The 25,053-nt window shown below is 43.8% G+C and overlaps 1 long non-coding RNA gene across 1 annotated transcript; it reads left to right on the forward strand.

Annotated features, from left to right (window-relative positions):
• The first annotated feature begins 1,814 nt into the window (after positions 1-1,814).
• On the forward strand, positions 1,815-24,009 carry LOC307181454. The gene is made up of 3 exons (XR_013826784.1): positions 1,815-1,907; positions 20,788-20,865; positions 23,940-24,009. It is a non-coding gene; the product is annotated as an uncharacterized lncRNA (long non-coding RNA).
• Positions 24,010-25,053: the final 1,044 nt, after the last annotated feature.

Below are 25,053 nucleotides of genomic sequence, written 5' to 3' on the forward strand. Positions count from 1 at the left end.
CGTTGAGCAAGGAGTAGCTCTTGTCTATTCCATATTTGACTTAAGGAACTTTATCTGTGCTCATTTCAATCTCTGCTTTTATGCAGCACCCCAACTCACCTTTCCCCTTAAGCAAGCATAAGTTGGTTTTCTAAATTTGAGACCCTGTTCTGTTTTGGAATGCAGTTCCTGTGTAGCCAAGTTTACATTCCGTGTATTAGTGATATCTTATGATGTTTCTTTTTCTGTGTGACTTATTTCAGTTAGAATCATCGTACCTGAATCCACTGATTGTGCTGCTAAGGGCCTGATGACACAGATTTCATTGCTGAGTGATATTGCTTTGTAAGTAAATACCACAACTTCTTTATCCATTTTTCACTTTCTGCGATGTTGAACTTGTACTGTAAACGAGGTTCTTGTAAACAGAGCTGTTCCAAACTTTGGGGTGGCTGTGTCTTTTTGATTTTAATTTCCCTAAGCTATAGGACCATAAGTGGAAGTGCCCTAGGTTCTGTTGCTTTGTTTTTTAGATGTTTCAGGAAACACCATACACTTCTCCCGAGTGGTTGTTGGCAATTTACATCCCGCCCATCAGCATAACAAGGCTCCCAGTTCTCCATGGCCTGTCCTGCCTTTCTGGATTTAACACTTTTTTAAGATGGCCCTTTTGACCGGGGGGAAGTGAGACTTCATTGTAGTGCAGATTTCCTTTGCAAGCTTGCTTGGTTGGCCAAAAAGGGCGTATGCGTTTTTTCCTGAATATATTCAGGAAAAAACGCATACGCCCTTTTTGGCCAAGTGCATCATTGTGGACGTTCTGCCTCTTTTCCTATGCTTTCAATGCATTTCCAGTCTACCTCCTGAAATCGGTTTCCTGCAATTCTGCCCCGCTTTCAAGTCCTCTTGGCAGCCTTACTTCAGTCTATTTTTGGACGATAGCTGTCATTTATAAGTCTGCAGGTTTGTGAATTACAGTGGCCCTGAGCTCCTTTCTTCAACTCGCTTTCTTGTGACCTGGCCGCAACACCGCAGGATGGCTTCAGGCCCTAATCTGGTTCTGGCACGGCACGCTGAGCCTTTGGTTAATTCCTCTTCCTGGTGGGAAATGAGAGTTAAATTTGCCCGTCCAGACTCCTCTAGCTAGTCTCTCATTGGTTCTCGCTATTCCTGTTCATCTTCCGCAGAAATTGCAAACTGGGCCAAACAGGAGGTTAAAGGGACTGACTCTCCAAGTCGGGAGAGTGTTAGTAAAGCGTCTGGAATGTTGCACCCGAGTAGCAGGGGAGGAAAACTGAGACATATTTGAACACGTCTCCCGATCACATGGTTGATCATACTCTAGGTTCCACATGCATGTTTTAGCTGAAGGAAGAATACCTTAAACCTGGAGAGTTGAGACCCGTGTAATGCGTACCATGCAATATGACTTCAAAGGGTCTTCATTTGCTCACCGAACCTCTCCAATCCTATCACTGCTGCGTTTATGCCCCTGTACACATGCTTGATTCTCTTTTGGAGACATAGCAATCCATAGGTTTTCAGATACTTACTAGTCAGGTACATTCTTAGGCGTTTAATATGCGGTGTTGAGTCCATTTCGTTGAGCAAGGAGTAGCTCTTGTCTATTCCATATTTGACTTAAGGAACTTTATCTGTGCTCATTTCAATCTCTGGTTTTATGCAGCACCCCAACTCACCTTTACCCTTAAGCAAGCATAAGTTGGTTTTCTAAATTTGAGACCCTGTTCTGTTCTGTAATTCAGTTCCTGTGTAGCCAAGTTTACATTCCGTGTATTAGTGATATCTTACTATGTTTCTTTTCTCTGTGACTTATTTCAGTTAGAATCATCATACCTGAATCCACTCATTGTGCTGCTACGGGCCTGATGACACAGATTTCATTGCTGAGTGATATTGTTTTGTAAGTAAATACCACAACTTCTTTATCCATTTTTCACTTTCTGCGATGTTGAACTTGTACTGTAAACGAGGTTCTTGTAAACAGAGCCGTTCGAAAGTTTGGGGTGGCTGTGTCTTTTTGATTTTAATTTCCCTAAGCTATAGGACCATAAGTGGCAGTGCCCTAGGTTCTGTTGCTTTGTTTTTTAGATGTTTCAGGAAACACCATAAACTTCTCCCGAGTGTCTGTTGGCAATTTACATCCCGCCCATCAGCATAACAAGGCTCCCAGTTCTCCATGGCCTGTCCTTCCTTTCTGGATTTTACACTTTTTTCAGATGGCCCTTTTGACCGGGGGGAAGTGAGACTTCATTGTAGTGCAGATTTCCTTTGCAAGCTTGCTTGGTTGGCCAAAAAGGGCGTATGCGTTTTTTCCTGAATATATTCAGGAAAAAACGCATACGCCCTTTTTGGCCAAGTGCATCATTGTGGACGTTCTGCCTCTTTTCCTATGCTTTCAATGCAATTCCAGTCTACCTCCTGAAATCGGTTTCCTGCAATTCTGCCCCGCTTTCAAGTCCTCTTGGCAGCCTTACTTCAGTCTATTTTTGGACGATAGCTGTCATTTATAACTCTGCAGGTTTGTGAATTACAGTGCCCCTGAGCTCCTTTCTTCAACTCGCTTTCTTGTGACCTGGCCGCAAAACCGCAGGATGGCTTCAGGCCCTAATCTGGTTCCGGCACGGCACGCTGAGCCTTTGGTTAATTCCTCTTCCTGGTGGGAAATGAGAGTTAAATTTGCCCGTCCAGACACCTCCAGCTAGTCTCTCATTGGTTCTCGCTATTCCTGTTCATCTTCCGCAGAAATTGCAAACTGGACCAAACAGGAGGTTAAAGGGACTGACTCTCCAAGTCGGAAGAATGTTAGTAAAGCGTCTGGAATGTTGCACCCGAGTACCAGGGGAGGAAAACTGAGACATATTTGAACACGTCTCCTGTTCACATGGTTGATGATACTCTGGGTTCCACATGCATGTTTTAGCTGAAGGAAGAATACCTTAAACCTGGAGAGTTGAGACCCGTGTAATGGGTACCATGCAATATGACTTCAAAGGGTCTTCATTTGCTCACCGAACCTCTCCAATCCTATCACTGCTGCGTTTATGCCCCTGTACACACGCTAGATTCTCTTTTGGAGACATAGCAATCCATAGGTTTTAAGATACTTACTTGTCAGGTACATTCTTAGGCGTTTAATATGGGGTGTTGAGTCCATTTCGTTGAGCAAGGAGTAGCTCTTGTCTATTCCATATTTGGCTTAAGGAACTTTATCTGTGCTCATTTCAATCTCTGGTTTTATGCAGCACCCCAACTCACCTTTCCCCTTAAGCAAGCATAAGTTGGATTTCTAAATTTGAGACCCTGTTCTGTTTTGGAATGCAGTTCCTGTGTAGCCAAGTTTACATTCCGTGTATTAGTGATATCTTATGATGTTTCTTTTTCTGTGTGACTTATTTCAGTTAGAATCATCGTACCTGAATCCACTCATTATGCTGCTACGGGCCTGATGACATAGATTTCATTGCTGAGTGATACTGCATTGTACGTAAGTACCACAAGTTCTTTATCCATTTTTCAATTTCTGCAATATTGAACTTGTACCGTAAACGAGGTTCTTGTAAACAGAGCCGTCCCAAACTTTGGGGTGGCTGTGTCTTTTTGATTTTAATTTCCCTAAGCTATAGGACCATAAGTGGAAGTGCCCTAGGCTCTGTTGCTTTGTTTTTTAGATGTTTCAGGAAACACTATACACTTCTCCCGAGTGGTTGTTGGCAATTTACATCCCGCCCATCAGCATAACAAGGCTCCCAGTTCTCCATGGCCTGTCCTGCCTTTCTGGATTTTACACTTTTTTCAGATGGCCCTTTTGACTGGGGGGAAGTGAGACTTCATTGTAGTGCAGATTTCCTTTGCAAGCTTGCTTGGTTGGCCAAAAAGGGCGTATGCGTTTTTTCCTGAATATATTCCTGAATATATTCAGGAAAAAACGCATACGCCCTTTTTGGCCAAGTGCATCATTGTGGACGTTCTGCCTCTTTTCCTATGCTTTCAATGCAATTCCAGTCTACCTCCTGAAATCGGTTTCCTGCAATTCTGCCCCGCTTTCAAGTCCTCTTGGCAGCCTTACTTCAGTCTATTTTTGGACGATAGCTGTCATTTATAAGTCTGCAGGTCTGTGAATTACAGTGCCCCTGAGCTCCTTTCTTCAACTCGCTTTCTTGTGACCTCCCCGCAACACCGCAGGATGGCTTCAGGCCCTAATCTGGTTCTGGCACGGCACGCTGAGCCTTTGGTTAATTCCTCTTCCTGGTGGGAAATGAGAGTTAAATTTGCCCGTCCAGACACCTCCAGCTAGTCTCTCATTGGTTCTCGCTATTCCTGTTCATCTTCCGCAGAAATTGCAAACTGGGCCAAACAGGAGGTTAAAGGGACTGACTCTCCAAGTGGGGAGAGTGTTAGTAAAGCGTCTGGAATGTTGCACCCGAGTACCAGGGGAGGAAAACTGAGACATATTTGAACACGTCTCCCGATCACATGGTTGATCATACTCTAGGTTCCACATGCATGTTTTAGCTGAAGGAAGAATACCTTAAACCTGGGTATTTGAAACCCGTGGAATGGGTACCATGCAATATGACTTCAAAGGGTCTTCATTTGCTCACCGAACATCTCCAATCCTATCACTGCTGCGTTTATGCCCCTGTACACACGCTTGATTCTCTTTCGGAGACATAGCAATCCATAGGTTTTAAGATACTTACTAGTCAGGTACATTCTTAGGCGTTTAATATGCGGTGTTGAGTCCATTTCGTTGAGCAAGGAGTAGCTCTTGTCTATTCCATATTTGGCTTAAGGAACTTTATCTGTGCTCATTTCAATCTCTGGTTTTATGCAGCACCCCAACTCACCTTTACCCTTAAGCAAGAATAAGTTGGTTTTCTAAATTTGAGACCCTGTTCTGTTCTGTAATTCAGTTCCTGTGTAGCCAAGTTTACATTCCGTGTATTACTGATATCTTATGATGTTTCTTTTTCTGTGTGACTTATTACAGTTAGAATCATCATACCTGAATCCACTCATTGTGCTGCTAAGGGCCTGATGACACAGATTTCATTGCTGAGTGATATTGCTTTGTAAGTAAATACCACAACTTCTTTATCCATTTTTCACTTTCTGTGATATTGAACTTGTATGGTAAACGAGGTTCTTGTAAACGGAGGCGTCCCAAACTTTGGGGTGGCTGTGTCTTTTTGATTTTAATTTCCCTAAGCTATAGGACCATAAGTGGAAGTGCCCTAGGCTCTGTTGCTTTGTTTTTTAGATGTTTCAGGAAACACCATACACTTCTCCCGAGTGGTTGTTGGCAATTTACATCCCGCCCATCAGCATAACAAGGCTCCCAGTTCTCCATGACCTGTCCTGCCTTTCTGGATTTTACACTTTTTTCAGATGTCCCTTTTGCCCGGGGGGAAGTGAGACTTCATTGTAGTGCAGATTTCCTTTGCAAGCTTGCTTGGTTGGCCAAAAAGGGCGTATGCGTTTTTTCCTGAATATATTCAGGAAAAAACGCATACGCCCTTTTTGGCCAAGTGCATCATTGTGGACTTTCTGCCTCTTCCTATGCTTTCAATGCAATTCCAGTCTACCTCCTGAAATCACTTTCCTGCAATTCTGCCCTGCTTTCAAGTCCTCTTGGCAGCCTTACTTCAGTCTATTTTTGGACGATAGCTGTCATTTATAACTCTGCAGGTTTGTGAATTACAGTGCCCCTGAGCTCCTTTCTTCAACTCGCTTTCTTTTGAGGTGGCCGCAACACCGCAGGATGGCTTCAGGCCCTAATCTGGTTCCGGCACGGCACGCTGAGCCTTTGGTTATTTCCTCTTCCTGGTGGGAAAGGAGAGTTAAATTTGCCCGTCCAGACACCTCCAGCTAGCCTCTCATTGGTTCTCGCTATTTCTGTTCATCTTAAGCAGAAATTGCAAACTGGGCCAAACAGGAGGTTAAAGGGACTGACTCTCCAAGTCGGGAGAGTGTTAGTAAAGTGTCTGGAATGTTGCACCCGAGTACCAGGGTACGAAAACTGAGACATATTTGAACACGTCTCCCGATCACATGGTTGATCATACTCTAGGTTCCACATGCATGTTTTAGCTGAAGGAAGAATACCTTAAACCTGGGTAGTTGAAACCCGTGGAATGGGTACCATGCAATATGACTTCAAAGGGTCTTCATTTGCTCACCGAACCTCTCCAATCCTATCACTGCTGCGTTTATGCCCCTGTACACCTGCTTGATTCTCTTTCGGAGACATAGCAATCCATAGGTTTTAAGATACTTACTAGTAAGGTACAGTATTAGGCGTTTAATATGCGGTGTTGAGTCCATTTCGTTGAGCAAGGAGTAGCTCTTGTCTATTCCATATTTGGCTTAAGGAACTTTATCTGTGCTCATTTCAATCTCTGGTTTTATGCAGCACCCCAACTCACCTTTCCCCTTAAGCAAGCATAAGTTGGTTTTCTAAATTTGAGACCCTGTTCTGTTTTGGAATGCAGTTCCTGTGTAGCCAAGTTTACATTCCGTGTATTAGTGATATCTTATGATGTTTCTTTTTCTGTGTGACTTATTTCAGTTAGAATCATCGTACCTGAATCCACTCATTATGCTGCTACGGGCCTGATGACATAGATTTCATTGCTGAGTGATACTGCATTGTACGTAAGTACCACAAGTTCTTTATCCATTTTTCACTTTCTGTGATATTGAACTTGTACTGTAAACGAGGTTCTTGTAAACGGAGGCGTCCCAAACTTTGGGGTGGCTGTGTCTTTTAGATTTTAATTTCCCTAAGCTATAGGACCATAAGTGGAAGTGCCCTAGGCTCTGTTGCTTTGTTTTTTAGATGTTTCAGGAAACACCATACACTTCTCCCGAGTGGTTGTTGGCAATTTACATCCCGCCAATCAGCATAACAAGGCTCCCAGTTCTCCATGGCCTGTCCTGCCTTTCTGGATGTTACAGTTTTTTCAGATGGCCCTTTTGCCCGGGGGGAAGTGAGACTTCATTGTAGTGCAGATTTCCTTTGCAAGCTTGCTTGATTGGCCAAAAAGGGCGTATGCATTTTTTCCTGAATATATTCAGGAAAAAACGCATATGCCCTTTTTGGCCAAGTGCATCATTGTGGACGTTCTGCCTCTCTTCCTATGCTTTCAATGCAATTCCAGTCTACTTCCTGAAATCGGTTTCCTGCAATTCTGCCCTGATTTCAAGTCCTCTTGGCAGCCTTACTTCAGTCTATTTTTGGACGATAGCTGTCATTTATAATTCTGCAGGTTTGTGAATTACAGTGCCCCTGAGCTCCTTTCTTCAACTCGCTTTCTTTTGAGCTGGCTGCAACACCGCAGGATGGCTTCAGGCCCTAATCTGGTTCCGGCACGGCACGCTGAGCCTTTGGTTATTTCCTCTTCCTGGTGGGAAATGAGAGTTAAATTTGCCCGTCCAGACACCTCCAGCTAGCCTCTCAATGGTTCTCGCTATTCCTGTTCATCTTCCGCAGAAATTGCAAACTGGGCCAAACAGGAGGTTAAAGGGACTGACTCTCCAAGTGGGGAGAGTGTTAGTAAAGTGTCTGGAATGTTGCACCCGAGTACCAGGGTACGAAAACTGAGACATATTTGAACACGTCTCCCGATCACATGGTTGATCATACTCTAGGTTCCACATGCATGTTTTAGCTGAAGGAAGAATACCTTAAACCTGGGTAGTTGAAACCCGTGGAATGGGTACCATGCAATATGACTTCAAAGGGTCTTCATTTGCTCACCGAACCTCTCCAATCCTATCACTGCTGCGTTTATGCCGCTGTACACATGCTTGATTCTCTTTCGGAGACATAGCAATCCATAGGTTTTAAGATACTTACTAGTCACGTACATTCTTAGGCGTTTAATATGCGGTGTTGAGTCCATTTCTTTGAGCAAGGAGTAGCTCTTGTCTATTCCATATTTGGCTTAATGAACTTTATCTGTGCTCATTTCAATCTCTGGTTTTATGCAGCACCCCAACTCACCTTTACCCTTAAGCAAGCATAAGTTGGTTTTCTAAATTTGAGACCCTGTTCTGTTCTGTAATTCAGTTCCTGTGTAGCCAAGTTTACATTCCGTGTATTAGTGATATCTTATGATGTTTCTTTTTCTGTGTGACTTATTTCAGTTAGAATCATCATACCTGAATCCACTCATTGTGCTGCTAATGGCCTGATGACATAGATTTCATTGCTGAGTGATATTGCTTTGTAAGTGAATACCACAACTTCTTTATCCATTTTTCACTTTCTGCGATGTTGAACTTGTACTGTAAACTAGGTTCTTGTAAACAGAGCCGTTCCAAACTTTGGGGTGGCTGTGTCTTTTTGATTTTAATTTCCCTAAGCTATAGGACCATAAGTGGAAGTGCCCTAGGCTCTGTTGCTTTGTTTTTTAGATGTTTCAGGAAACACCATACACTTCTCCCAAGTGTCTGTTGGCAATTTACATCCCGCCCATCAGCATAACAAGGCTCCCAGTTCTGCATGGCCTGTTGCCTTTCTGGATTTTACACTTTTTTCAGATGGCCCTTTTGACCGGGGGGAAGTGAGACTTCATTGTAGTGCAGATTTCCTTTGCAAGCTTGCTTGGTTGGCCAAAAAGGGCGTATGCGTTTTTTCCTGAATATATTCAGGAAAAAACGCATACGCCCTTTTTGGCCAAGTGCATCATTGTGGACGTTCTGCCTCTTTTCCTATGCTTTCAATGCAATTCCAGTCTACCTCCTGAAATCGGTTTCCTGCAATTCTGCCCCGCTTTCAAGTCGTCTTGGCAGCCTTACTTCAGTCTATTTTTGGACGATAGCTGTCATTTATAACTCTGCAGGTTTGTGAATTACAGTGCCCCTGAGCTCCTTTCTTCAACTCGCTTTCTTGTGACCTGGCCGCAACACCGCAGGATGGCTTCAGGCCCTAATCTGGTTCCGGCACGGCACGCTGAGCCTTTGGTTAATTCCTCTTCCTGGTGGGAAATGAGAGTTAAATTTGCCCGTCCAGACACCTCCAGCTAGCCTCTCATTGGTTCTCGCTATTTCTGTTCATCTTCCGCAGAAATTGCAAACTGGGCCAAACAGGAGGTTAAAGGCGCTGACTCTCCAAGTGGGGAGAGTGTTAGTAAAGCGTCTGGAATGTTGCACCCGAGTACCAGGGGAGGAAAACTGAGACATATTTGAACACGTCTCCCGTTCACATGGTTGATCATACTTGGGTTCCACATGCATGTTTTAGCTGAAGGAAGAATACCTTAAACCTGGAGAGTTGAGACCCGTGTAATGGGTACCATGCAATATGACTTCAAAGGGTCTTCATTTGCTCACCGAACCTCTCCAATCCTATCACTGCTGCGTTGATGCCCCTGTACACACGCTTGATTCTCTTTTGGAGACATAGCAATCCATAGGTTTTAAGATACTTACTAGTCAGGTACATTCTTAGGCGTTTAATATGCGGTGTTGAGTCCATTTCGTTGAGCAAGGAGTAGCTCTTGTCTATTCCATATTTGGCTTAAGGAACTTTATCTGTGCTCATTTCAATCTCTGGTTTTATGCAGCACCCCAACTCACCTTTACCCTTAAGCAAACATAAGTTGGTTTTCTAAATTTGAGACACTGTTCTGTTTTGGAATTCAGTTCCTGTGTAGCCAAGTTTACATTCCGTGTATTAGTGATATCTTATGATGTTTCTTTTTCTGTGTGACTTATTTCAGTTAGAATCATCGTACCTGAATCCACTCATTGTGCTGCTAAGGGCCTGATGACACAGATTTCATTGCTGAGTGATATTGCTTTGTAAGTAAATACCACAACTTCTTTATCCATTTTTCACTTTCTGCGATGTTGAACTTGTACTGTAAACGAGGTTCTTGTAAACAGAGCCGTTCCAAACTTTGGGGTGGCTGTGTCTTTTTGATTTTAATTTCCCTAAGCTATAGGACCATAAGTGGAAGTGCCCTAGGCTCTGTTGCTTTGTTTTTTAGATGTTTCAGGAAACACCATACACTTCTCCCGAGTGGTTGTTGGCAATTTACATCCCGCTCATCAGCATAACAAGGCTCCCAGTTGTCCATGGCCTGTCCTGCCTTTCTGGATTTTACACTTTTTTCAGATGGCCCTTTTGACTGGGGGGAAGTGAGACTTCATTGTAGTGCAGATTTCCTTTGCAAGCTTGCTTGGTTGGCCAAAAAGGGCGTATGCGTTTTTTCCTGAATATATTCAGGAAAAAACGCATACGCCCTTTTTGGCCAAGTGCATCATTGTGGACGTTCTGCCTCTTTTCCTATGCTTGCAATGCAATTCCAGTCTACCTCCTGAAATCGGTTTCCTGCAATTCTGCCCCGCTTTCAAGTCCTCTTGGCAGCCTTACTTCAGTCTATTTTTGGACGATAGCTGTCATTTATAACTCTGCAGGTTTGTGAATTACAGTGCCCCTGAGCTCCTTTCTTCAACTCGCTTTCTTGTGACCTGGCCGCAACACCGCAGGATGGCTTCAGGCCCTAATCTGGTTCCGGCACGGCATGCTGAGCCTTTGGTTAATTCCTCTTCCTGGTGGGAAATGAGAGTTAAATTTGCCCGTCCAGACACCTCCAGCTAGTCTCTCATTGGTTCACGCTATTCCTGTTAATCTTCCGCAGAAATTGCAAACTGTGCCAAACAGGAGGTTAAAGGGACTGACTCTCCAAGTCGGAAGAGTGTTAGTAAAGCATCTGGAATGTTGCACCCGAGTACCAGGGGAGGAAAACTGAGACATATTTGAACACGTCTCCCGTTCACATGGTTGATCATACTCTGGGTTCCACATGCATGTTTTAGCTGAAGGAAGAATACCTTAAACCTGGAGAGTTGAGACCCGTGTAATGGGTACCATGCAATATGACTTCAAAGGGTCTTCATTTGCTCACCAAACCTCTCCAATCCTATCACTGCTGCGTTTATTCCCCTGTACACACGCTTGATTCTCTTTTGGAGACATAGCAATCCATAGGTTTTAAGATACTTACAAGTCAGGTACATTCTTAGGCGTTTAATATGGGGTGTTGAGTCCATTTCGTTGAGCAAGGAGTAGCTCTTGTCTATTCCATATTTGGCTTAAGGAACTTTATCTGTGCTCATTTCAATCTCTGGTTTTATGCAGCACCCCAACTCACCTTTCCCCTTAAGCAAGCATAAGTTGGTTTTCTAAATTTGAGACCCTGTTCTGTTCTGTAATTCAGTTCCTGTGTAGCCATGTTTACATTCCGTGTATTACTGATATCTTATGATGTTTCTTTTTCTGTGTGACTTATTTCAGTTAGAATCATCGTACCTGAATCCACTCATTATGCTGCTATGGGCCTGATGACATAGATTTCATTGCTGAGTGATACTGCATTGTACGTAAGTACCACAAGTTCTTTATCCATTTTTCACTTTCTGTGATATTGAACTTGTATGGTAAACGAGGTTCTTGTAAACGGAGGCGTTCCAAACTTTGGGGTGGCTGTGTCTTTTTGATTTTAATTTCCCTAAGCTATAGGACCATAAGTGGAAGTGCCCTAGGCTCTGTTGCTTTGTTTTTTAGATGTTTCAGGAAACACCATACACTTCTCCCGAGTGGTTGTTGGCAATTTACATCCCGCCCATCAGCATAACAAGGCTCCCAGTTCTCCATGGCCTGTCCTGCCTTTCTGGATTTTACACTTTTTTCAGATGGCCCTTTTGCCCGGGGGGAAGTGAGACTTCATTGTAGTGCAGATTTCCTTTGCAAGCTTGCTTGGTTGGCCAAAAAGGGCGTATGCGTTTTTTCCTGAATATATTCAGGAAAAAACGCATACGCCCTTTTTGGCCAAGTGCATCATTGTGGACGTTCTGCCTCTTTTCCTATGCTTGCAATGCAATTCCAGTCTACCTCCTGAAATCGGTTTCCTGCAATTCTGCCCCGCTTTCAAGTCCTCTTGGCAGCCTTACTTCAGTCTATTTTTGGACGATAGCTGTCATTTATAACTCTGCAGGTTTGTGAATTACAGTGCCCCTGAGCTCCTTTCTTCAGCTCGCTTTCTATTGAGCTGGCCGCAACACCGCAGGATGGCTTCAGGCCCTAATCTGGTTCCAGCACGGCACGCTCAGCCTTTGGTTATTTCCTCTTCCTGGTGGGAAATGAGAGTTAAATTTGCCCGTCCAGTAACCTCCAGCTAGTCTCTCATTGGTTCTCGCTATTCCTGTTCATCTTCCGCAGAAATTGCAAACTGGGCCAAACAGGAGGTTAAAGGCGCTGACTCTCCAAGTGGGGAGAGTGTTAGTAAAGCATCTGGAATGTTGCACCCGAGTACCAGGGGAGGAAAACTGAGACATATTTGAACACGTCTCCCGTTCACATGGTTGATCATACTTGGGTTCCACATGCATGTTTTAGCTGAAGGAAGAATACCTTAAACCTGGAGAGTTGAGACCCGTGTAATGGGTACCATGCAATATGACTTCAAAGGGTCTTCATTTGCTCACCGAACCTCTCCAATCCTATCACTGCTGCGTTTATGCCCCTGTACACATGCTTGATTCTCTTTCGGAGACATAGCAATCCATAGGTTTTACGATACTTACTAGTCAGGTACATTCTTAGGCGTTTAATATGCGGTGTTGAGTCCATTTCGTTGAGCAAGGAGTAGCTCTTGTCTATTCCATATTTGACTTAAGGAACTTTATCTGTGCTCATTTCAATCTCTGGTTTTATGCAGCACCCCAACTCACCTTTACCCTTAAGCAAGCATAAGTTGGTTTTCTAAATTTGAGACCCTGTTCTGTTCTGTAATTCAGTTCCTGTGTAGCCAAGTTTACATTCCGTGTATTACTGATATCTTATGATGTTTCTTTTTCTGTGTGACTTATTTCAGTTAGAATCATCATACCTGAATCCACTCATTGTGCTGCTAAGGGCCTGATGACACAGATTTCATTGCTGAGTGATATTGCTTTGTAAGTGAATACCACAACTTCTTTATCCATTTTTCACTTTCTGCGATGTTGAACTTGTACTGTAAACGAGGTTCTTGTAAACAGAGGCGTCCCAAACTTTGGGGTGGCTGTGTCTTTTTGATTTTAATTTCCCTAAGCTATAGGACCATAAGTGGAAGTGCCCTAGGCTCTGTTGCTTTGTTTTTTAGATGTTTCAGGAAACACCATACACTTCTCCCGAGTGTCTGTTGGCAATTTACATCCCGCCCATCAGCATAACAAGGCTCCCAGTTGTCCATGGCCTGTCCTGCCTTTCTGGATTTTACACTTTTTTCAGATGGCCCTTTTGACCGGGGGGAAGTGAGACTTCATTGTAGTGCAGATTTCCTTTGCAAGCTTGCTTGGTTGGCCAAAAAGGGCGTATGCGTTTTTTCCTGAATATATTCAGGAAAAAACGCATACGCCCTTTTTGGCCAAGTGCATCATTGTGGACGTTCTGCCTCTTTTCCTATGCTTTCAATGCAATTCCAGTCTACCTCCTGAAATCGGTTTCCTGCAATTCTGCCCCGCTTTCAAGTCGTCTTGGCAGCCTTACTTCAGTCTATTTTTGGACGATAGCTGTCATTTATAACTCTGCAGGTTTGTGAATTACAGTGCCCCTGAGCTCCTTTCTTCAACTCGCTTTCTTGTGACCTGGTCGCAACACCGCAGGATGGCTTCAGGCCCTAATCTGGTTCCAGCCCGGCACGCTGAGCCTTTGGTTAATTCCTCTTCCTGGTGGGAAATGAGAGTTAAATTTGCCCGTCCAGACACCTCCAGCTAGCCTCTCATTGGTTCTCGCTATTCCTGTTCATCTTCCGCAGAAATTGCAAACTGGGCCAAACAGGAGGTTAAAGGCGCTGACTCTCCAAGTGGGGAGAGTGTTAGTAAAGCGTCTGGAATGTTGCACCCGAGTACCAGGGGAGGAAAACTGAGACATATTTGAACACGTCTCCCGTTCACATGGTTGATCATACTTGGGTTCCACATGCATGTTTTAGCTGAAGGAAGAATACCTTAAACCTGGAGAGTTGAGACCCGTGTAATGGGTACCATGCAATATGACTTCAAAGGGTCTTCATTTGCTCACCGAACCTCTCCAATCCTATCACTGCTGCGTTTATGCCCCTGTACACATGCTTGATTCTCTTTCGGAGACATAGCAATCCATAGGTTTTATGATACTTACTAGTCAGGTACATTCTTAGGCGTTTAATATGCGGTGTTGAGTCCATTTCGTTGAGCAAGGAGTAGCTCTTGTCTATTCCATATTTGACTTAAGGAACTTTATCTGTGCTCCTTTCAATCTCTGGTTTTATGCAGCACCCCAACTCACCTTTCCCCTTAAGCAAGCATAAGTTGCTTTTCTAAATTTGAGACCCTGTTCTGTTCTGTAATTCAGTTCCTGTGTAGCCAAGTTTACATTCCGTGTATTACTGATATCTTATGATGTTTCTTTTTCTGTGTGACTTATTTCAGTTAGAATCATCATACCTGAATCCACTCATTGTGCTGCTAAGGGCCTGATGACACAGATTTCATTGCTGAGTGATATTGTTTTGTAAGTAAATACCACAACTTCTTTATCCATTTTTCACTTTCTGCGATGTTGAACTTGTACTGTAAATGAGGTTCTTGTAAACAGAGCCGTTCCAAACTTTGGGGTGGCTGTGTCTTTTTGATTTTAATTTCCCTAAGCTATAGGACCATAAGTGGAAGTTCCTAGGCTCTGTTGCTTTGTTTTTTAGATGTTTCAGGAAACACCATACACTTCTCCCAAGTGTCTGTTGGCAATTTACATCCCGCCCATCAGCATAACAAGGCTCCCAGTTCTCAATGGCCTGTTGCCTTTCTGGATTTTACACTTTGTTCAGGTGGCCCTTTTGACCGGGGGGAAGTGAGACTTCATTGTAGTGCAGATTTCCTTTGCAAGCTTGCTTGGTTGGCCAAAAAGGGCGTATGCGTTTTTTCCTGAATATATTCAGGAAAAAACGCATACGCCCTTTTTGGCCAAGTGCATCATTGTGGACGTTCTGCCTCTTTTCCTATGCTTTCAATGCAATTCCAGTCTACCTCCTGAAATCGGTTTCCTGCAATTCTGCCCCGCTTTCAAGTCCTCTTGGCAGCCTTACTTCAGTCTATTTTTGGACGATAGCTGTCATTTATAACTCTGTAGGTTTGTGAATTACAGTGCTCCTGAGCTCCTTTCTTCAACTCGCTTTCTTGTGACCTGGCCGCAACACCACAAGATGGCTTCAGGCCCTAATCTGGTTCCAGCCCGGCCTGCTGAGCCTTTGGTTAATTCCTCTTCCTGGTGGGAAATGAGAGTTAAATTTGCCCGTCCAGACACCTCCAGCTAGCCTCTCATTGGTTCTCACTATTCCTGTTCATCTTCCGCAGAAATTGCAAACTGGGCCAAACAGGATGTTAAAGGGACTGACTCTCCAAGTGGGGAGAGTGTTAGTAAAGCGTCTGGAATGTTGCTCCCGAGTACCAGGGGAGGAAACCTGAGACATATTTGAACACGTCTCCCGATCACATGGTTGATCATACTCTAGGTTCCACATGCATGTTTTAGCTGAAGGAAGAATACCTTAAACCTGGGTAGTTGAAACCCGTGGAATGGGTACCATGCAATATGACTTCAAAGGGTCTTCATTTGCCCACCGAACCTCTCCAATCCTATCACTGCTGCGTTTATGCCCCTGTACACATGCTTGATTCTCTTTCGGAGACATAGCAATCCATAGGTTTTAAGATACTTACTAGTCAGGTACATTCTTAGGCGTTTAATATGGGGTGTTGAGTCCATTTCGTTGAGCAAGGAGTAGCTCTTGTCTATTCCATATTTGGCTTAAGGAACTTTATCTGTGCTCATTTCAATCTCTGGTTTTATGCAGCACCGCAACTCACCTTTACCCTTAAGCAAGAATAAGTTGGTTTTCTAAATTTGAGACCCTGTTCTGTTCTGTAATTCAGTTCCTGTGTAGCCAAGTTTACATTCCGTGTATTACTGATATCTTATGATGTTTCTTTTTCTGTGTGACTTATTTCAGTTAGAATCATCATACCTGAATCCACTCATTGTGCTGCTAAGGGCCTGATGACACAGATTTCATTGCTGAGTGATATTGCTTTGTAAGTAAATACCACAACTTCTTTATCCATTTTTCATTTTCTGCGATGTTGAACTTGTACTGTAAACGAGGTTCTTGTAAACAGAGGCGTCCCAAACTTTGGGGTGGCTGTGTCTTTTTGATTTTAATTTCCCTAAGCTATAGGACCATAAGTGGCAGTGCCCTAGGCTCTGTTGCTTTGTTTTTTAGATGTTTCAGGAAACACCATACACTTCTCCCGAGTGTCTGTTGGCAATTTACATCCTGCCCATCAGCATAACAAGGCTCCCAGTTCTCCATGGCCTGTCCTGCCTTTCTGGATTTTACACTTTTTTCAGATGGCCCTTTTGACCGGGGGGAAGTGAGACTTCATTGTAGTGCAGATTTCCTTTGCAAGCTTGCTTGGTTGGCGAAAAAGGGCGTATGCGTTTTTTCCTGAATATATTCAGGAAAAAACGCATACGCCCTTTTTGGCCAAGTGCATCATTGTGGACGTTCTGCCTCTTTTCCTATGCTTTCAATGCAATTCCAGTCTACTTCCTGAAATCGGTTTCCTGCAATTCTGCCCTGATTTCAAGTCCTCTTGGCAGCCTTACTTCAGTCTATTTTTGGACGATAGCTGTCATTTATAACTCTGCAGGTTTGTGAATTACAGTGCCCCTGAGCTCCTTTCTTCAACTCGCTTTCTTTTGAGCTGGCCGCAACACCGCAGGATGGCTTCAGGCCCTAATCTGGTTCCGGCACGGCACGCTCAGCCTTTGGTTAATTCCTCTTCCTGGTGGGAAATGAGAGTTAAATTTGCCCGTCCAGACACCTCCAGCTAGCCTCTCATTGGTTCTCGCTATTCCTGTTCATCTTCCGCAGAAATTGCAAACTGGGCCAAACAGGAGGTTAAAGGGACTGACTCTCCAAGTCGGAAGAGTGTTAGTAAAGCATCTGGAATGTTGCACCCGAGTACCAGGGTACGAAAACTGAGACATATTTTAACACGTCTCCCGATCACATGGTTGATCATACTCTAGGTTCCACATGCATGTTTTAGCTGAAGGAAGAATACCTTAAACCTGGGTAGTTGAAACCCGTGGAATGGGCACCATGCAATATGACTTCAAAGGGTCTTCATTTGCTCACTGAACCTCTCCAATCCTATCACTGCTGCGTTTATGCCCCTGTACACACGCTTGATTCTCTTTTGGAGACATAGCAATCCATAGGTTTTAAGATACTTACTAGTCAGGTACATTCTTAGGCGTTTAATATGGGGTGTTGAGTCCATTTCGTTGAGCAAGGAGTAGCTCTTGTCTATTCCATATTTGGCTTAAGGAACTTTATCTGTGCTCATTTCAATCTCTGGTTTTATGCAGCACCCCAACTCACCTTTCCCCTTAAGCAAGCATAAGTTGGTTTTCTAAATTTGAGACACTGTTCTGTTTTGGAATTCAGTTCCTGTGTAGCCAAGTTTACATTCCGTGTATTACTGATATCTTATGATGTTTCTTTTTCTGTGTGACTTATTTCAGTTAGAATCATCGTACCTGAATCCACTCATTGTGCTGCTAAGGGCCTGATGACACAGATTTCATTGCTGAGTGATATTGCTTTGTAAGTAAATACCACAAGTTCTTTATCCATTTTTCACTTTCTGCGATGTTGAACTTGTACTGTAAACGAGGTTCTTGTAAACAGAGCCGTTCCAAACTTTGGGGTGGCTGTGTCTTTTTGATTTTAATTTCCCTAAGCTATAGGACAATAAGTGGAAGTGCCCTAGGTTCTGTTGCTTTGTTTTTTACATGTTTCAGGAAACACCATACACTTCTCCCGAGTGGTTGTTGGCAATTTACATCCCGCCCATCAGCATAACAAGGCTCCCAGTTCTCCATGGCCTGTCCTGCCTTTCTGGATTTTACACTTTTTTCAGATGGCCCTTTTGACCGGGGGGAAGTGAGACTTCATTGTAGTGCAGATTTCCTTTGCAAGCTTGCTTGGTTGGCCAAAAAGGGCGTATGCGTTTTTTCCTGAATATATTCAGGAAAAAACGCATACGCCCTTTTTGGCCAAGTGCATCATTGTGGACGTTCTGCCTCTTTTCCTATGCTTGCAATGCAATTCCAGTCTACCTCCTGAAATCGGTTTCCTGCAATTCTGCCCCGCTTTCAAGTCTTCTTGGCAGCCTTACTTCAGTCTATTTTTGGACGATAGCTGTCATTTATAACTCTGCAGGTTTGTGAATTACAGTGCCCCTGAGCTCCTTTCTTCAACTCGCTTTCTTGTGACCTGGCCGCAACACCGCAGGATGGCTTCAGGCCCTAATATGGTTCTGGCACGGCACGCTGAGCCTTTGGTTAATTCCTCTTCCTGGTGGGAAATGAGAGTTAAATTTGCCCGTCCAGACACCTCCAGCTAGTCTCTCATTGGTTTTCGCTATTCCTGTTCATCTTCCGCAGAAATTGCAAACTGTGCCAAACAGGAGGTTAAAGGGACTGACTCTCCAAGTCGGAAGAGTGTTAGTAAAGCGTCTGGAATGTTGCACCCGAGTACCAGGGAAGGAAAACTGAGACATATTTGAACACGTCTCCCGTTCACATGGTTGATCATACTCTGGGTTCCACATGCATGTTTTAGCTGAAGGAAGAATACCTTAAACCTGGAGAGTTGAGACCCGTGTAATGGGTACCATGCAATATGACTTCAAAGGGTCTTCATTTGCTCACCGAACCTCTCCAATCCTATCACTGCTGCGTTTATGCCCCTGTACACACGCTTGATTCTCTTTTGGAGACATAGCAATCCATAGGTTTTAAGATACTTACTAGTCAGGTACATTCTTAGGCGTTTAATATGGGGTGTTGAGTCCATTTCGTTGAGCAAGGAGTAGCTCTTGTCTATTCCATATTTGGCTTAAGGAACTTTATCTGTGCTCATTTCAATCTCTGGTTTTATGTAGCACCCCAACTCACCTTTCCCCTTAAGCAAGCATAAGTTGGTTTTCTAAATTTGAGACCCTGTTCTGTTCTGTAATTCAGTTCCTGTGTAGCCAAGTTTACATTCCGTGTATTACTGATATCTTATGATGTTTCTTTTTCTGTGTGACTTATTTCAGTTAGAGTCATCGTACCTGAATCCACTCATTATGCTGCTATGGGCCTGATGACATAGATTTCATTGCTGAATGATACTGCATTGTACGTAAGTACCACAAGTTCTTTATCCATTTTTCACTTTCTGTGATATTGAACTTGTATGGTAAACGAGGTTCTTGTAAACGGAGGCGTCCCAAACTTTGGGGTGGCTGTGTCTTTTTGATTTTAATTTCCCTAAGCTATAGGACCATAAGTGGAAGTGCCCTAGGCTCTGTTGCTTTGTTTTTTAGATGTTTCAGGAAACACCATACACTTCTCCCGAGTGGTTGTTGGCAATTTACATCCCGCCCATCAGCATAACAAGGCTCCCAGTTGTCCATGGCCTGTCCTGCCTTTCTGGATTTTACACTTTTTTCAGATGGCCCTTTTGACCGGGGGGAAGTGAGACTTCATTGTAGTGCAGATTTCCTTTGCAAGCTTGCTTGGTTGGCCAAAAAGGGCGTATGCGTTTTTTCCTGAATATATTCAGGAAAAAACGCATACGCCCTTTTTGGCCAAGTGCATCATTGTGGACTTTCTGCCTCTTTTCCTATGCTTTCAATGCAATTCCAGTCTACCTCCTGAAATCACTTTCCTGCAATTCTGCCCTGCTTTCAAGTCCTCTTGGCAGCCTTACTTCAGTCTATTTTTGGACGATAGCTGTCATTTATAACTCTGCAGGTTTGTGAATTACAGTGCCCCTGAGCTCCTTTCTTCAACTCGCTTTCTTTTGAGCTGGCCGCAACACCGCAGGATGGCTTCAGGCCCTAATCTGATTCCGGCCCGGCACGCTGAGCCTTTGGTTATTTCCTCTTCCTGGTGGGAAATGAGAGTTAAATTTGCCCGTCCAGACACCTCCAGCTAGCCTCTCATTGGTTCTCGCTATTCCTGTTCATCTTCCGCAGAAATTGCAAACTGGGCCAAACAGGAGGTTAAAGGGACTGACTCTCCAAGTGGGGAGAGTGTTAGTAAAGTGTCTGGAATGTTGCACCCGAGTACCAGGGTACGAAAACTGAGACATATTTGAACACGTCTCCCGATCACATGGTTGATCATACTCTAGGTTCCACATGCATGTTTTAGCTGAAGGAAGAATACCTTAAACCTGGGTAGTTGAAACCCGTGGAATGGGTACCATGCAATATGACTTCAAAGGGTCTTCATTTGCTCACCGAACCTCTCCAATCCTATCACTGCTGCGTTTATGCCCCTGTACACATGCTTGATTCTCTTTCGGAGACATAGCAATCCATAGGTTTTAAGATACTTACTAGTCAGGTACATTATTAGGCGTTTAATATGCGGTGTTGAGTCCATTTCTTTGAGCAAGGAGTAGCTCTTGTCTATTCCATATTTGGCTTAAGGAACTTTATCTGTGCTCATTTCAATCTCTGGTTTTATGCAGCACCCCAACTCACCTTTCCCCTTAAGCAAGCATAAGTTGGTTTTCTAAATTTGAGACCCTGTTCTGTTTTGGAATGCAGTTCCTGTGTAGCCAAGTTTACATTCCGTGTATTAGTGATATCTTATGATGTTTCTTTTTCTGTGTGACTTATTTCATTTAGAATCATCGTACCTGAATCCACTCATTGTGCTGCTAAGGGCCTGATGACACAGATTTCATTGCTGAGTGATATTGCTTTGTAAGTAAATACCACAACTTCTTTATCCATTTTTCACTTTCTGCGATGTTGAACTTGTACTGTAAACGAGGTTCTTGTAAACAGAGGCGTTCCAAACTTTGGGGTGGCTGTGTCTTTTTGATTTTAATTTCCCTAAGCTATAGGACCATAAGTGGAAGTGCCCTAGGTTCTGTTGCTTTGTTTTTTAGATGTTTCAGGAAACACCATACACTTCTCCCGAGTGGTTGTTGGCAATTTACATCCCGCCCATCAGCATAACAAGGCTCCCAGTTCTCCATGGCCTGTCCTGCCTTTCTGGATTTTACACTTTTTTCAGATGGCCCTTTTGACCGGGGGGAAGTGAGACTTCATTGTAGTGCAGATTTCCTTTCCAAGCTTGCTTGGTTGGCCAAAAAAGGCGTATGCGTTTTCTCCTGAATATATTCAGGAAAAAACGCATACGCCCTTTTTGGCCAAGTGCATCATTGTGGACGTTCTGCCTCTTTTCCTATGCTTTCAATGCAATTCCAGTCTACCTCCTGAAATCGGTTTCCTGCAATTCTGCCCCGCTTTCAAGTCCTCTTGGCAGCCTTACTTCAGTCTATTTTTGGACGATAGCTGTCATTTATAACTCTGCAGGTTTGTGAATTACAGTGCCCCTGAGCTCCTTTCTTCAACTCGCTTTCTTGTGACCTGGCCGCAACACCGCAGGATGTCTTCAGGCCCTAATCTGGTTCCGGTACGGCACGCTGAGCCTTTGGTTATTTCCTCTTCCTGGTGGGAAATGAGAGTTAAATTTGCCCGTCCAGACACCTCCAGCTAGCCTCTCATTGGTTCTCGCTATTCCTGTTCATCTTCCGCAGAAATTGCAAACTGGGCCAAACAGGAGGTTAAAGGCGCTGACTCTCCAAGTGGGGAGAGTGTTAGTAAAGCGTCTGGAATGTTGCAACCGAGTACCAGGGGAGGAAAACTGAGACATATTTGAACACGTCTCCCGTTCACATGGTTGATCATACTTGGGTTCCACATGCATGTTTTAGCTGAAGGAAGAATACCTAAAACCTGGGTAGTTGAAACCCGTGGAATGGGTACCATGCAATATGACTTCAAAGGGTCTTCATTTGCTCACCGAACCTCTCCAATCCTATCACTGCTGCGTTTATGCCCCTGTACACATGCTTGATTCTCTTTCGGAGACATAGCAATCCATAGGTTTTAAGATACTTACTAGTCAGGTACATTCTTAGGCGTTTAATATGCGGTGTTGAGTCCATTTCGTTGAGCAAGGAGTAGCTCTTGTCTATTCCATATTTGACTTAAGGAACTTTATCTGTGCTCATTTCAATCTCTGGTCTTATGCAGCACCCAAACTCACCTTTACCCTTAAGCAAGCATAAGTTGGTTTTCTAAATTTGAGTCCCTGTTCTGTTCTGTAATTCAGTTCCTGTGTAGCCAAGTTTACATTCCGTGTATTACTGATATCTTATGATGTTTCTTTTTCTGTGTGACTTACTTCAGTTAGAATCATCATACCTGAATCCACTCATTGTGCTGCTACGGGCCTGATGACACAGATTTCATTGCTGAGTGATATTGCTTTGTAAGTAAATACCACAACTTCTTTATCCATTTTTCACTTTCTGCGATGTTGAACTTGTACTGTAAACGAGGTTCTTGTAAACAGAGCCGTTCCAAACTTTGGGGTGGCTGTGTCTTTTTGATTTTAATTTCCCTAAGCTATAGGACCATAAGTGGAAGTGCCCTAGGTTCTGTTGCTTTGTTTTTTAGATGTTTCAGGAAACACCATACACTTCTCCCGAGTGTCTGTTGGCAATTTACATCCCGCCCATCAGCATAACAAGGCTCCAAGTTCTCCATGGCCTGTCCTGCCTTTTGGATTTTACACTTTTTTCAGATGGCCCTTTTGACCGGGGGAAGTGAGACTTCATTGTAGTGCAGATTTCCTTTGCAAGCTTGCTTGGTTGGCCAAAAAGGGCGTATGCGTTTTTTCCTGAATATATTCAGGAAAAAACGCATACGCCCTTTTTGGCCAAGTGCATCATTGTGGACGTTCTGCCTCTTTTCCTATGCTTTCAATGCAATTCCAGTCTACCTCCTGAAATCGGTTTCCTGCAATTCTGCCCCGCTTTCAAGTCCTCTTGGCAGCCTTACTTCAGTCTATTTTTGGACGATAGCTGTCATTTATAACTCTGCAGGTTTGTGAATTACAGTGCCCCTGAGCTCCTTTCTTCAACTCGCTTTCTTGTGACCTGGCCGCAACACCGCAGGATGGCTTCAGGCCCTAATCTGGTTCCGGTACGGCACGCTGAGCCTTTGGTTATTTCCTCTTCCTGGTGGGAAATGAGAGTTAAATTTGCCCGTCCAGACACCTCCAGCTAGCCTCTCATTGGTTCTCGCTATTCCTGTTCATCTTCCGCAGAAATTGCAAACTGGGCCAAACAGGAGGTTAAAGGCGCTGACTCTCCAAGTGGGGAGAGTGTTAGTAAAGCGTCTGGAATGTTGCACCCGAGTACCAGGGGAGGAAAACTGAGACATATTTGAACACGTCTCCCGTTCACATGGTTGATCATACTTGGGTTCCACATGCATGTTTTAGCTGAAGGAAGAATACCTTAAACCTGGAGAGTTGAGACCCGTGTAATGGGTACCATGCAATATGACTTCAAAGGGTCTTCATTTGCTCACCGAACCTCTCCAATCCTATCACTGCTGCGTTTATGCCCCTGTACACACGCTTGATTCTCTTTTGGAGACATAGCAATCCATAGGTTTTAAGATACTTACTAGTCAGGTACATTCTTAGGCGTTTAATATGGGGTGTTGAGTCCATTTCGTTGAGCAAGGAGTAGCTCTTGTCTATTCCATATTTGGCTTAAGGAACTTTATCTGTGCTCATTTCAATCTCTGGTTTTATGCAGCACCCCAACTCACCTTTACCCTTAAGCAAACATAAGTTGGTTTTCTAAATTTGAGACACTGTTCTGTTTTGGAATTCAGTTCCTGTGTAGCCAAGTTTACATTCCGTGTATTAGTGATATCTTATGATGTTTCTTTTTCTGTGTGACTTATTTCAGTTAGAATCATCGTACCTGAATCCACTCATTGTGCTGCTAAGGGCCTGATGACACAGATTTCATTGCTGAGTGATATTGCTTTGTAAGTAAATACCACAACTTCTTTATCCATTTTTCACTTTCTGCGATGTTGAACTTGTACTGTAAACGAGGTTCTTGTAAACAGAGCCGTTCCAAACTTTGGGGTGGCTGTGTCTTTTTGATTTTAATTTCCCTAAGCTATAGGACCATAAGTGGAAGTGCCCTAGGCTCTGTTGCTTTGTTTTTTAGATGTTTCAGGAAACACCATACACTTCTCCCGAGTGGTTGTTGGCAATTTACATCCCGCCCATCAGCATAACAAGGCTCCCAGTTCTCCATGGCCTGTCCTGCCTTTCTGGATTTTACACTTTTTTCAGATGGCCCTTTTGACCGGGGGGAAGTGAGACTTCATTGTAGTGCAGATTTCCTTTGCAAGCTTGCTTGGTTGGCCAAGAACGGTGTATGCGTTTTTTCCTGAATATATTCAGGAAAAAACGCATACGCCCTTTTTGGCCAAGTGCATCATTGTGGACGTTCTGCCTCTTTTCCTATGCTTGCAATGCAATTCCAGTCTACCTCCTGAAATCGGTTTCCTGCAATTCTGCCCCGCTTTCAAGTCCTCTTGGCAGCCTTACTTCAGTCTATTTTTGGACGATAGCTGTCATTTATAACTCTGCAGGTTTGTGAATTACAGTGCCCCTGAGCTCCTTTCTTCAACTCGCTTTCTTGTGACCTGGCCGCAACACCGCAGGATGGCTTCAGGCCCTAATCTGGTTCCGGCCTGGCATGCTGAGCCTTTGGTTAATTCCTCTGCCTGGTGGGAAATGAGAGTTAAATTTGCCCGTCCAGACACCTCCAGCTAGTCTCTCATTGGTTCTCGCTATTCCTGTTCATCTTCCGCAGAAATTGCAAACTGGGCCAAACAGGAGGTTAAAGGGACTGACTCTCCAAGTCGGAAGAGTGTTAGTAAAGCGTCTGGAATGTTGCACCCGAGTACCAGGGGAGGAAAACTGAGACATATTTGAACACGTCTCCCGTTCACATGGTTGATCATACTCTGGGTTCCACATGCATGTTTTAGCTGAAGGAAGAA

The sequence above is a fragment of the Stenella coeruleoalba genome, assembly GCF_951394435.1.
Source record: "Stenella coeruleoalba genome assembly, contig: scaffold_135, whole genome shotgun sequence".
Taxonomy (NCBI): domain Eukaryota; kingdom Metazoa; phylum Chordata; class Mammalia; order Artiodactyla; family Delphinidae; genus Stenella; species Stenella coeruleoalba.